Below are 9,121 nucleotides of genomic sequence, written 5' to 3'. Positions count from 1 at the left end.
CATGCTCTCCTGACAGCTGTGACTGCAGATGGCACTTCACTCCTACCTGCTCTCACCTAGATGTCAAAGGCATAATAGTCCAGAAAAGACCTGCCCCATTGCTGCTGCTCCTGGGCTGCCTGGGCAGAGTTCACAGTGGGAAGGGAATGCAAAGCAGCTGCATGTCGGTGGAGTGCAAGGCCATGGGAAGGGAAAAAGGTGATGAGGACTCATGCAGGACCAATTACAGCAATTCTTGTGGCTTTCCTATCACTGTATGGATCAGGGAGGATGGGAGGAAAGGCCATGACTGAAGTATAATGTGACAAACCATGGCAAAATACAGGCTCGTCAGAAAAGACACCCAAATCCACACAGGTCTAACCTGTCATCCTGATTGAAGAGTTTATTTCTTGGATTTCAGTGTCACAGGGATGGATATTTCATGAATTCTATGCCCTGTATATGCTACAGAAATTGAGCCACTTTGGCTGCCTAAAAGGTTTACTACCCTTGCTGCCAAAAGGAGATGCAGAAGCCATGTCACACAGTGCTATCAAGTCCTTAAACACAGCTGATTGTGATTCCAGGTGAGAATATTGGTAAGGGGATATAGTAGCCACCAAAACACTGGGCATCAGCCACCTTTGCATGCCAGCTGGGACAGGTGAGCTCTGCTCAGTCCTGAGCACTCAATCCTGACCCAGAGCACCATTTCCATGTGAATCCCTGGGGCTGTAGGCTTGGCAGTGCCTGGGGAAAGGCAGAACTGTGTCTGAGGAGATGCAGCTATGCAAGGATAACTACACTTGGGCAGCACAGACCCAGGACTGGCACAGCAAGGCATGGCCAGCATAGACTTGGACACCCTTCTCTCCCCTCCCCAGAGCAGGGGTGTGCCGGACGCTTCCAGGACCACACTACCGAATCCACTTCAGCCCATGATGTTTGCCCTGGAAAGCATTGGGGAAAAAAAGTGGGAATTAGCATGGAGAGAAAGAAAAATGTAGGAAAATTTTTCTTTTATAAACAATTTTTTTTTATAGCAAAAAGAAAAAAAAATAGCAGGAGAGGTTGAGAGTCAGGCAGGACCCAGGGCTCAGCACCATGACTATGGCAGCACAGCCAGGCTTCTGCTGAGTTATCCTTACTCTTGCAAAGCTGACTCATGAAGTCTTGCAGAGGGCATGAACTGCCTTTGGGCTATGGTGGGCTTTAAGTGGAGGTCTTCCAGTCCCTAGTGCTCTATTTGGTTGGCACAGAACAGACAGGCAATGGCTGCAAACTGAGCTCACCTCATAGAGCAGGGCACGACAGCAGCTGGCAGAAGCAATGGGAGGCTTCGTGCTTGCACAGATAGTAGCTTCTGGTTCATAAGCAGAAGGGTCTCCTCCACCCCGAGTCATCCTGCCTGCTTTGGTCATCTATCACTGTCCAGAAGCGCCCATTTGCCCTGTGCACTGCCTGTCCACTCATCCCAGGCTGTAGCACCACCCTTCCCTCACCAGAGCAAAGCCCACAAGACTTGTGTGAAGCCAGAAGCCTATCCCAAATAGCGCCTGCACCCCCCAAAGCACCTTTCCCAGCTGGAGCACCCTGGGGCATCTGCTTCTGCTGCATGGGGGACGTTATCTCATCTTGCAGACACTGCTGGCCCTGCTTGTGTTTGCCCAAGGAAAGTTGACCCTGTGGCCTTGCCAGAGCGACATTGTCACTAGTGTTTTGACAAACATATTCCATGTTGCCCTTAATTTCATTTAAGGTCACTAAAAATGGACACTACAGCCCCATAGCTCATGAACCATGAATTCCTAGAATCCCCCTAAGCCCGGAGGATGAGGGAAAGCTTTTTTTAGCAAGCATCCCCTGTGATCGGCCCTTTGAACTCAGCACAGTGGATGTACTGAGTGTCTGCAAAAGGCCAGACACACCACACCAAGAACCAGCTTGGGGCTTTGTCCTGATACTGAACTGTCAGTGTGATCCAGACAGGGCCTTTCCTGCTCCCAGGCATGCATAAAGCAAGGCAGGGGGATGGACCCTGCTCCCCATACCCAGTGTAGGATCAGAGCAAAGAGCACACACAGGCAGAGCACACCACTCTTCCCATATTCCCTCCCTGGTTCAGGTTCCCAGTTGGGAGCAGAGTGCAGGAAACCAGTTAGCAATGTGCAGTGACCTACAGGTAGTCCCTGTGCCAACCAGTCACTGGCATCTGCGGAGCACCACACCAAGAACATACTCCACTGTTTAAAACCATTTGCACACTGCCACTGTCTCAACTGCTCTAAATCAGGACCATCCACTATATCTGCAAGATGGAATACCATGCTCTCCCCAGCCCAGCAAGGGTTAGCAACTAAAAAGATACACTATCTTTCAGATCACTGATTCTGATCCATTCATTATGTAACCAGCTACAACAGCCACTGCTACTACCTGTCCAGTACCTGCAAAGGCTCCACTTTTCATTGTAACGATCACACTTACTTCTAGCAGTTCTCCATCATTACACAAAAACATGTCTCAGAATAACTGCTTTACAATCTTACCAGAAAGCAGCCTGGAACAGGGGCTTAGATACAGAAATATGTCTGTTACACTGCAAAGCAGGAATGCCAAGAAACTTGGGCAGCGCAAATGAACGTGCACATCTAGAATTTGGGGTTTCCTTTGGTGTTAAGGACATACACTAGATTCTTCTCAAGAAGTTAAGTGCACAAACCTTTCTGTGTTTAGACTTGTCTGTGTTTGGGAGCCTTTGGATGCTTGACAAGCTGTGTGAACAGGAATGACAGCTTTGTGTGAGGGAAAATCACAAAATGCCATGATAGATCTGAAATATCTATCTCTATTCATGCATGACAATGTGAGACACAGCAGATCGTTCAACCCAACCAAGGAAATGCCAGATTTTCAGCAAGCTGAAGAAAGATTATTGCTTTTATTCCATTTCTGGGACTTAGACTTGGAATATGTGCTACAGCGAGCTGCAGTGGGCACACTCAGCATGTGTACCAGTGACAGCAGGCCAGGATGCGTGGAGACCTCATAGCAGCCTTCCAGTATCTGAAGGGGGCCTACAGGGATGCTGGGGAAGGACACTTCATTAGGGACAGTAGTGATAGGACAAGGGGTAATGGGCTGAAACTTAAACAGCAGAGGTTTAGACTGGATATAAGGAAAAAATTCTTTACTGTGAGGGTGCTGAGGCACTGGAATGGGCTGCCCAGGGAAGCTGTGAATGCTCCATCCTTGGCAGTGTTCAAGGCCAGGTTGGATGAAGTCTTGGGTGCCATGGTTTAGTGTGAGGTGTCCCTGCCCATGGCAGGGATGTTGGAACTAGATGATCTTAAGGTTCTTTCCAACCCTAACTATTCTATGATTCTATGATGAGCAGACCCAAAACAAAAATGAAGACCACAGAGTCAGTGCCAATCCCAGCCTGTGCCACCCTGATCTCCCTGCAAAGCCCTTCTCTCTGATTTGGTCCTTTAGATCACCCAACTCAGAGCACCATCCTGGGACCCAGCACAGGGAACAAGTCACCTGCTGGTCCCCCAGCCCTCCTCCAGAGACCTCTGTGGCTCCACCATGCTGTGGGGTTGTCCCTCTTTCCCCAGAGACATCTCCTAAGGTAATGAGTGCCCCTGTGCCTCACTTCACAGACCCAGGCTTGGGTGCAGGAGGTAGGTCTCATACCCCTGAGTCAAGCAGACAGCCCAGAAAAGCTCCTCATGAATGGGGTTGGCAAGGAACCAGTGCCAGGTCTAGCAGCTAGCAGGACTGGGCCAGGAAAGAGGGTCATCAGCTGGCTGAGGCTGAACCTAGAGGCACACTGATGGTGGGGCACCTGCTACATCTGTCCTAGCAACGGGTGGGAAGACCCAGCGAGGGCTATGGGGACCACAGTTTGCTCAGGACCTACAACAGTGCCCACCTAGGGAGTAAGAGAAAAGAAGGTGAAACAGCAGCAAATGACACTGTAACCTGCATAGGTTACAACCTGAGGGCTCCCACATAACCCTCACCATGACAAAGAAACATCTAAACACAACCAGGCCACTTCAGAGGACATGGGAGCCAAGCGTGTTATACATTCTGGGCAACACTCATTCCCAGTATTTTCTTACAGAAGCAAAGGATGCTTATTTCTTGGCCTTGTAAGAGCTAGATAGGAAAAAACATCCTTTTCATTTACCTGTAGAGTGCTTGGATCTCCCTTTTCAGCTCAGAGCTCTTCACTCCTTGCTCCTCTGGGCACAGTGCTACTGGTGCCCAAGGCCATGTTGCCCTGATGTTCCATGTAGAGATGAGATCCAGGGTCAGTCCTGGGCCAAAAATACCCTGCTTCAGCTTCTCACAGGCAGAGGACAGTGAATCACCTTCTTTATCACCAGAATCTCACTAGGGCATTGCAGTGAGGCCCTAGAGCACACATGTGGGTGCCCATCTTCTTGTTAACAGCCCTTGGGAGCAGCAGCTGCATTTCTGTATGTTGCTCCATGCTGCCAACATCATTTGGCAGACCCAAAGAGACCCAAAGCTGTCCTGAGGTGAAGGTCACAAGCTACCACAGCAAGCTGCATTGCCTTGCAAGGCTCTCTAGTCCTGGTGTTGCCAGGGAACTTTTATTACTGCCCTTCATTCAGAGAAGGGCACTCGTGGCTCATCATACCCCCACAAATTAAAGGTGGATTTACTGGTTGGTGTCTATCTATTTTTGAACAAAGAACTTCGGGAGAACAAGGAGGTTTTGTAAGCTTGGAGCTGAGTAAGTTCCCTGGCATGCTGAAAGAACCTGCTTTATTAAACTAGTAATACACAGCTTAAAACACGGAATGAGCTGGCTCTAGCACAGAGACAGATGCAATCATTCCTGCCCAGGTCTCCTCAGCACAGCTCCTCATGCTCCCAGGAACATGTACAACTGATGCAGAGCTGCTGTAAGCCAGGGGCTGGATACTCTGCAAGCAGCACAGATTGCTTTAAAAACATGAGTTTCTGTTTGAACCAAACCAAACCTGTTAAATTCTCTTGTGGAGGGAAACACTTCAGTTTTGACTTTTATTTTTAGGCCACCAAACATAAAGTGATTCAGTAAAACTGACCTGCTTATCAGTTCACATCTAATAGCATGGACTGCAGTCATTCCCCTGCAGCACAGCCCAGAATATCTGCTTCAGTGGGGAACTCCTGAGCAGCCTCCTGGAGCCACAGCTCCTGAGTTTTCCAGGTGAGCGCACTACACCAGCAACAGGGACTGGAAAGCTTTGGCTGCAAGCAGCAACTTCACGGCACCATGAGGCTGCTCATAGCTCTGCTTCACTCCCAGTAGTCCACACATTGCTTGTTTTACCTGAGTAAAGATACATCCTGACTTGCAGCGAGGTGGTAAAGGCCCCAACAAATGCTCAACCGTTAGCTCCATCATCAGCAAAGAGCATGTGAGATCCCTCATTCATCCCACAGACCTGGCTACAGGTGAATGGGAGCACACCTTCATGATACAGGGTCAGTGCTTGGACCATGCCAGTCTGAAGAAGTGAGAAAAAGCTCTAGAAAATGTAGACACTTGTAAAGTTACTGGAGAAAGACCTACAGTATTTCGAACCACACATAGCCCTGAACCAAGATAGGGATGAGAAAGACTTGCCAAGGATTAAATGGTTCTGGATGGCTGCAGGACACCAAGGTTCAACCAGCTTTCTTCAGTGGCCAGGCACCTTTGCCCCTGCAGATCAGTGCCACCAGCTGCAGTTGAAAGGCTGCCACAACAGCCTCATTGTACCACAGCCTGCAGTTATCTGGGGCCAATAGTGCTGCTCAACCTATCACTGCCAAAATGCCACCAAGCAGGGCTGACTGTGGCATTTCTATCAGCACTCGAGAGCCTGAGCCCTGTGTGCTTCAGAAGGCTGAGGCTCCATCAGCTGAACCCATGTGAGCAGCACACCCCAGGGAAGGGGATCAGGGAAGAGCAGTAGGGCTGGGAAGAGCCTGGAGGGATGCTGGGCATGTGGTAGCCTGACAGGAGTGACTCAGGAGTGGTCCTGAGGTTGCTTTTGTCCCAAAGAAGGTGCTAGCATGCCCCTGGAGCAGCCTGCGGGGCCCAGGCCAGCAAGCTCCATGTCAGGACACTCACCAACCCCTGGAAGCACAGCAGCCCTGCTAGCACCATCAGCAAGTGTTTGCTCCATACAAGTTGTCAAGAAAGATGATTGATGACTGTGGATCTGGAGCATCCCAGGACACTGCACCTTGTTTAGAGACAGCAGAAATGTGTATTTTTCCTCCCTCCTGGAAGTTTGTCTGCCAGATATGGAGTTTGTTTGGAAACAGTAGGCAAACCTGGCACTACAGGCAATACCTGCCCTGGAATTGTCCTGCTCAGTCCCTCCAGGGCACAGCAGGCTACTCTGGTTGGGGACAGTCATGAGTGATTAAAGACACTTCCATCACTCAAATATGCAACAGAACTGCATCCAAAGCACTGTGTGAACACGTATGACCCAGGTAGTCCTCACTACCCAAGTGCAAGGTACAGGCTGAAACAAGACTGGCTCCAAAAGCACATGGTCCCACACAAGTCCAGAGGTGTCCACGAGGATGACCAGGGTCTGGAGTACCTCCTGTATGAGGACAGGCTGAGGACATTGGGGCTGTTCAGCCTGGAGAAGAGAAGCTGCATGGAGACCTCAGAGCAGCTTCCAGTGTCCGAAGGGGGCTACAAAGATGCTGGAGAGGGACCTTCATCAGGGACTATGGTGACAGGACAAGGGGTGATAGGTTCAAACTGAAAAAGGAGAAGTTCAGGTTAAACATACGGAAAATATTCTTTATTATGAGGGTGCTTAGGCATTGGAACAGGTTGCCCAAACACTCCACTCCTGGCAGTGTTCAAGGCCACGCTGGACAGAGCCTTGGGCAACATTGTCTAGGGTGAGGCGTCACTGCCCAAGACAGGGGGTTGGAACTGAGTGATCTTAAGGTTCTTTCCAACCCTAACTATTGTATGGTTCTACGATTCTATGCTGGGCCATAGCCCAAGCTCAATACAAGTGGAGAGCAGAGCTACTCAGCGCCTCCTTGTCAAAGCAAGCTGCTTTGAAATGAACACTGAGGAGCAGGCACTGAGCAGATCAGGCCTGGGAGCCACATCTTCACCTTCTCTGGGCACAAGCAAGCTCTGGGGAGCTGATTAATTCCTGTGTCACAGGGCATTTGAGCCAGGGTAATTCCGCTCAAGATTCAAACTGGATTTGGACTGAGCTCTTTGACTATCATAGCAATCCCACAGAGTATTTTCACACTAGCAGTACACATGTGACAGAGCATGGAAAAATAAAGCCCGATTTGGATTTTGCCCCAATGACTGTGGACTGATGCCCAGTCTGGCTCCCACACCCCCTCAAAAGGCACCAGTTCAGATAAGGGGCAAATTTTTCCTGCGAGGTTTCTTTTTTAAGTGCAGAAGAAAAAGGTTCAATGAAGTAGAGAAAAAAAACCCCAACCACTTCAATGTGTATGAGCACATAAAAGAAAAGGCGATTGGGAACAGTCAGTGTGGATTTACAAAGAGATAAATCACATGTGAGCATCCTAGTTGCCTTTCATGATAAAGTGACCAGCTTGGAGGATGTGGAGGAGCAGTGGATGCTGTCCAATCTTAGCTCCCAATAATTACCTGCCACAATGGTCTTGTGTCAAAGCTAGTTTATGACCTGGATAGCTGGGCAACTGACTTCTAGGTCACAGCTGCTAACCAGAGGACCTAGGCAGGCTGGAAGGATGGGCTGACAGGAACTTTCTGAAGTTCAACAAGTTCTGCATCCAGTAAGGAAAACGTCTCTGCAAAAACCCATGCTGGGAACTGACTGGCCAGAGGCAGTCTAGGGAGAAGAATGGTCAAGATGGTCAGAGGCTTGAAGCTCACCATCATGGACAGCATGAGGAGAAGCTGATGGACCAGGACTTGTTTAGCCCAGGAAGAAGGCTGCAGGGGGATGTAACAGCAGACTTCCAATGCCTGTGAAGAGGCTATCGAGAAGATGGGAGTCAGGCTCCTCACCCTAGTGCATGGTGAAAGAACAAGAGTTAAAATGGCAGATGAAATTTGAATGGTGCTGAAGATGTACTCTAGTGAGAAATATACTTTACCCAGCTAGAGAGGTTGTGCAGGCTCCATCCTTGGAGGTTTCCAAGTCCTTGCTGCTTAAAACCTTTAACAACCTGCTCTGAATCTCCCGCTCCTGCTTTGAGCAGGAGGTTGGATTACAGACCTCCTGAGGGTCCTTCCCATCCAAGTTATGCCATGATCTGGACTGCAAGTGCAACATCAGGTTCTACAGCCATTTAAAGCCACAGTCTCTGTACTTCTCAATCACTGGCTCTGCCCATGTTGGCAGTGAGAGCATTCCTAAACCAGCCAACTTCACCCGTGCTGCTCAAGTATCACTCATTAGTTCAGCTCCTCCATGGGCTACATGCGCAGCACACAAGGAATGTGCTGCCTTCCTTGGCTACACAAAAGGAACCATCCCTCATTCCTCAGACGTCTTGTCACTAGTCCCCAGCCTGGGGTGGCATCAGCTCTGCACTGGTACAGACACAGCCAGTTTGAAGAGATGCAGTTTTCCACCAGTAACAAGCAGGGTGCAGGCACACAGCAGTGCTCCATCAGCCACCTGTCTGGGGTGGGGGGAGACCTAGCAGTCCCCTTTTGACCAAGAACTGAGGCTCACCTTCACAGCACCAGACTCGAATTCCCTTCCCTAGTGAAAACTAGTGCCATGAAGTTTCCACAGGGACACTTGAGGAGCACAGCCACGAGCAAGGAATTCTGTCATAAACCTTCCCCTCAGCTCCCATCTTTGCGGGCTGCACACAGGCTTTTAACTACTGTGGTGGGACAGGAGAGTATGCTTTGACACTGAACAAACACTGCCAATCACCGACAGTCCTCGAGCCGCCACCCCCCCCCCCCACCATATTCCCTTTCACCCCCTATATGTCTTCCTCTTGAACAGCTCTGCCTCCTCCCGGTGAGCATTCAGGATGCTCATCCTTGGTGCTCCTCAGGATGCAGGGAACAGAGCAGTGCTCCCTGCTGGCACCTGGCAGTAGAAGTCTGACAGTTACC

Source organism: Melopsittacus undulatus, chromosome 11 (assembly GCF_012275295.1).
Source record: "Melopsittacus undulatus isolate bMelUnd1 chromosome 11, bMelUnd1.mat.Z, whole genome shotgun sequence".
Lineage (NCBI taxonomy): Eukaryota > Metazoa > Chordata > Aves > Psittaciformes > Psittaculidae > Melopsittacus > Melopsittacus undulatus.
This window is presented reverse-complemented; position numbering follows the sequence as displayed.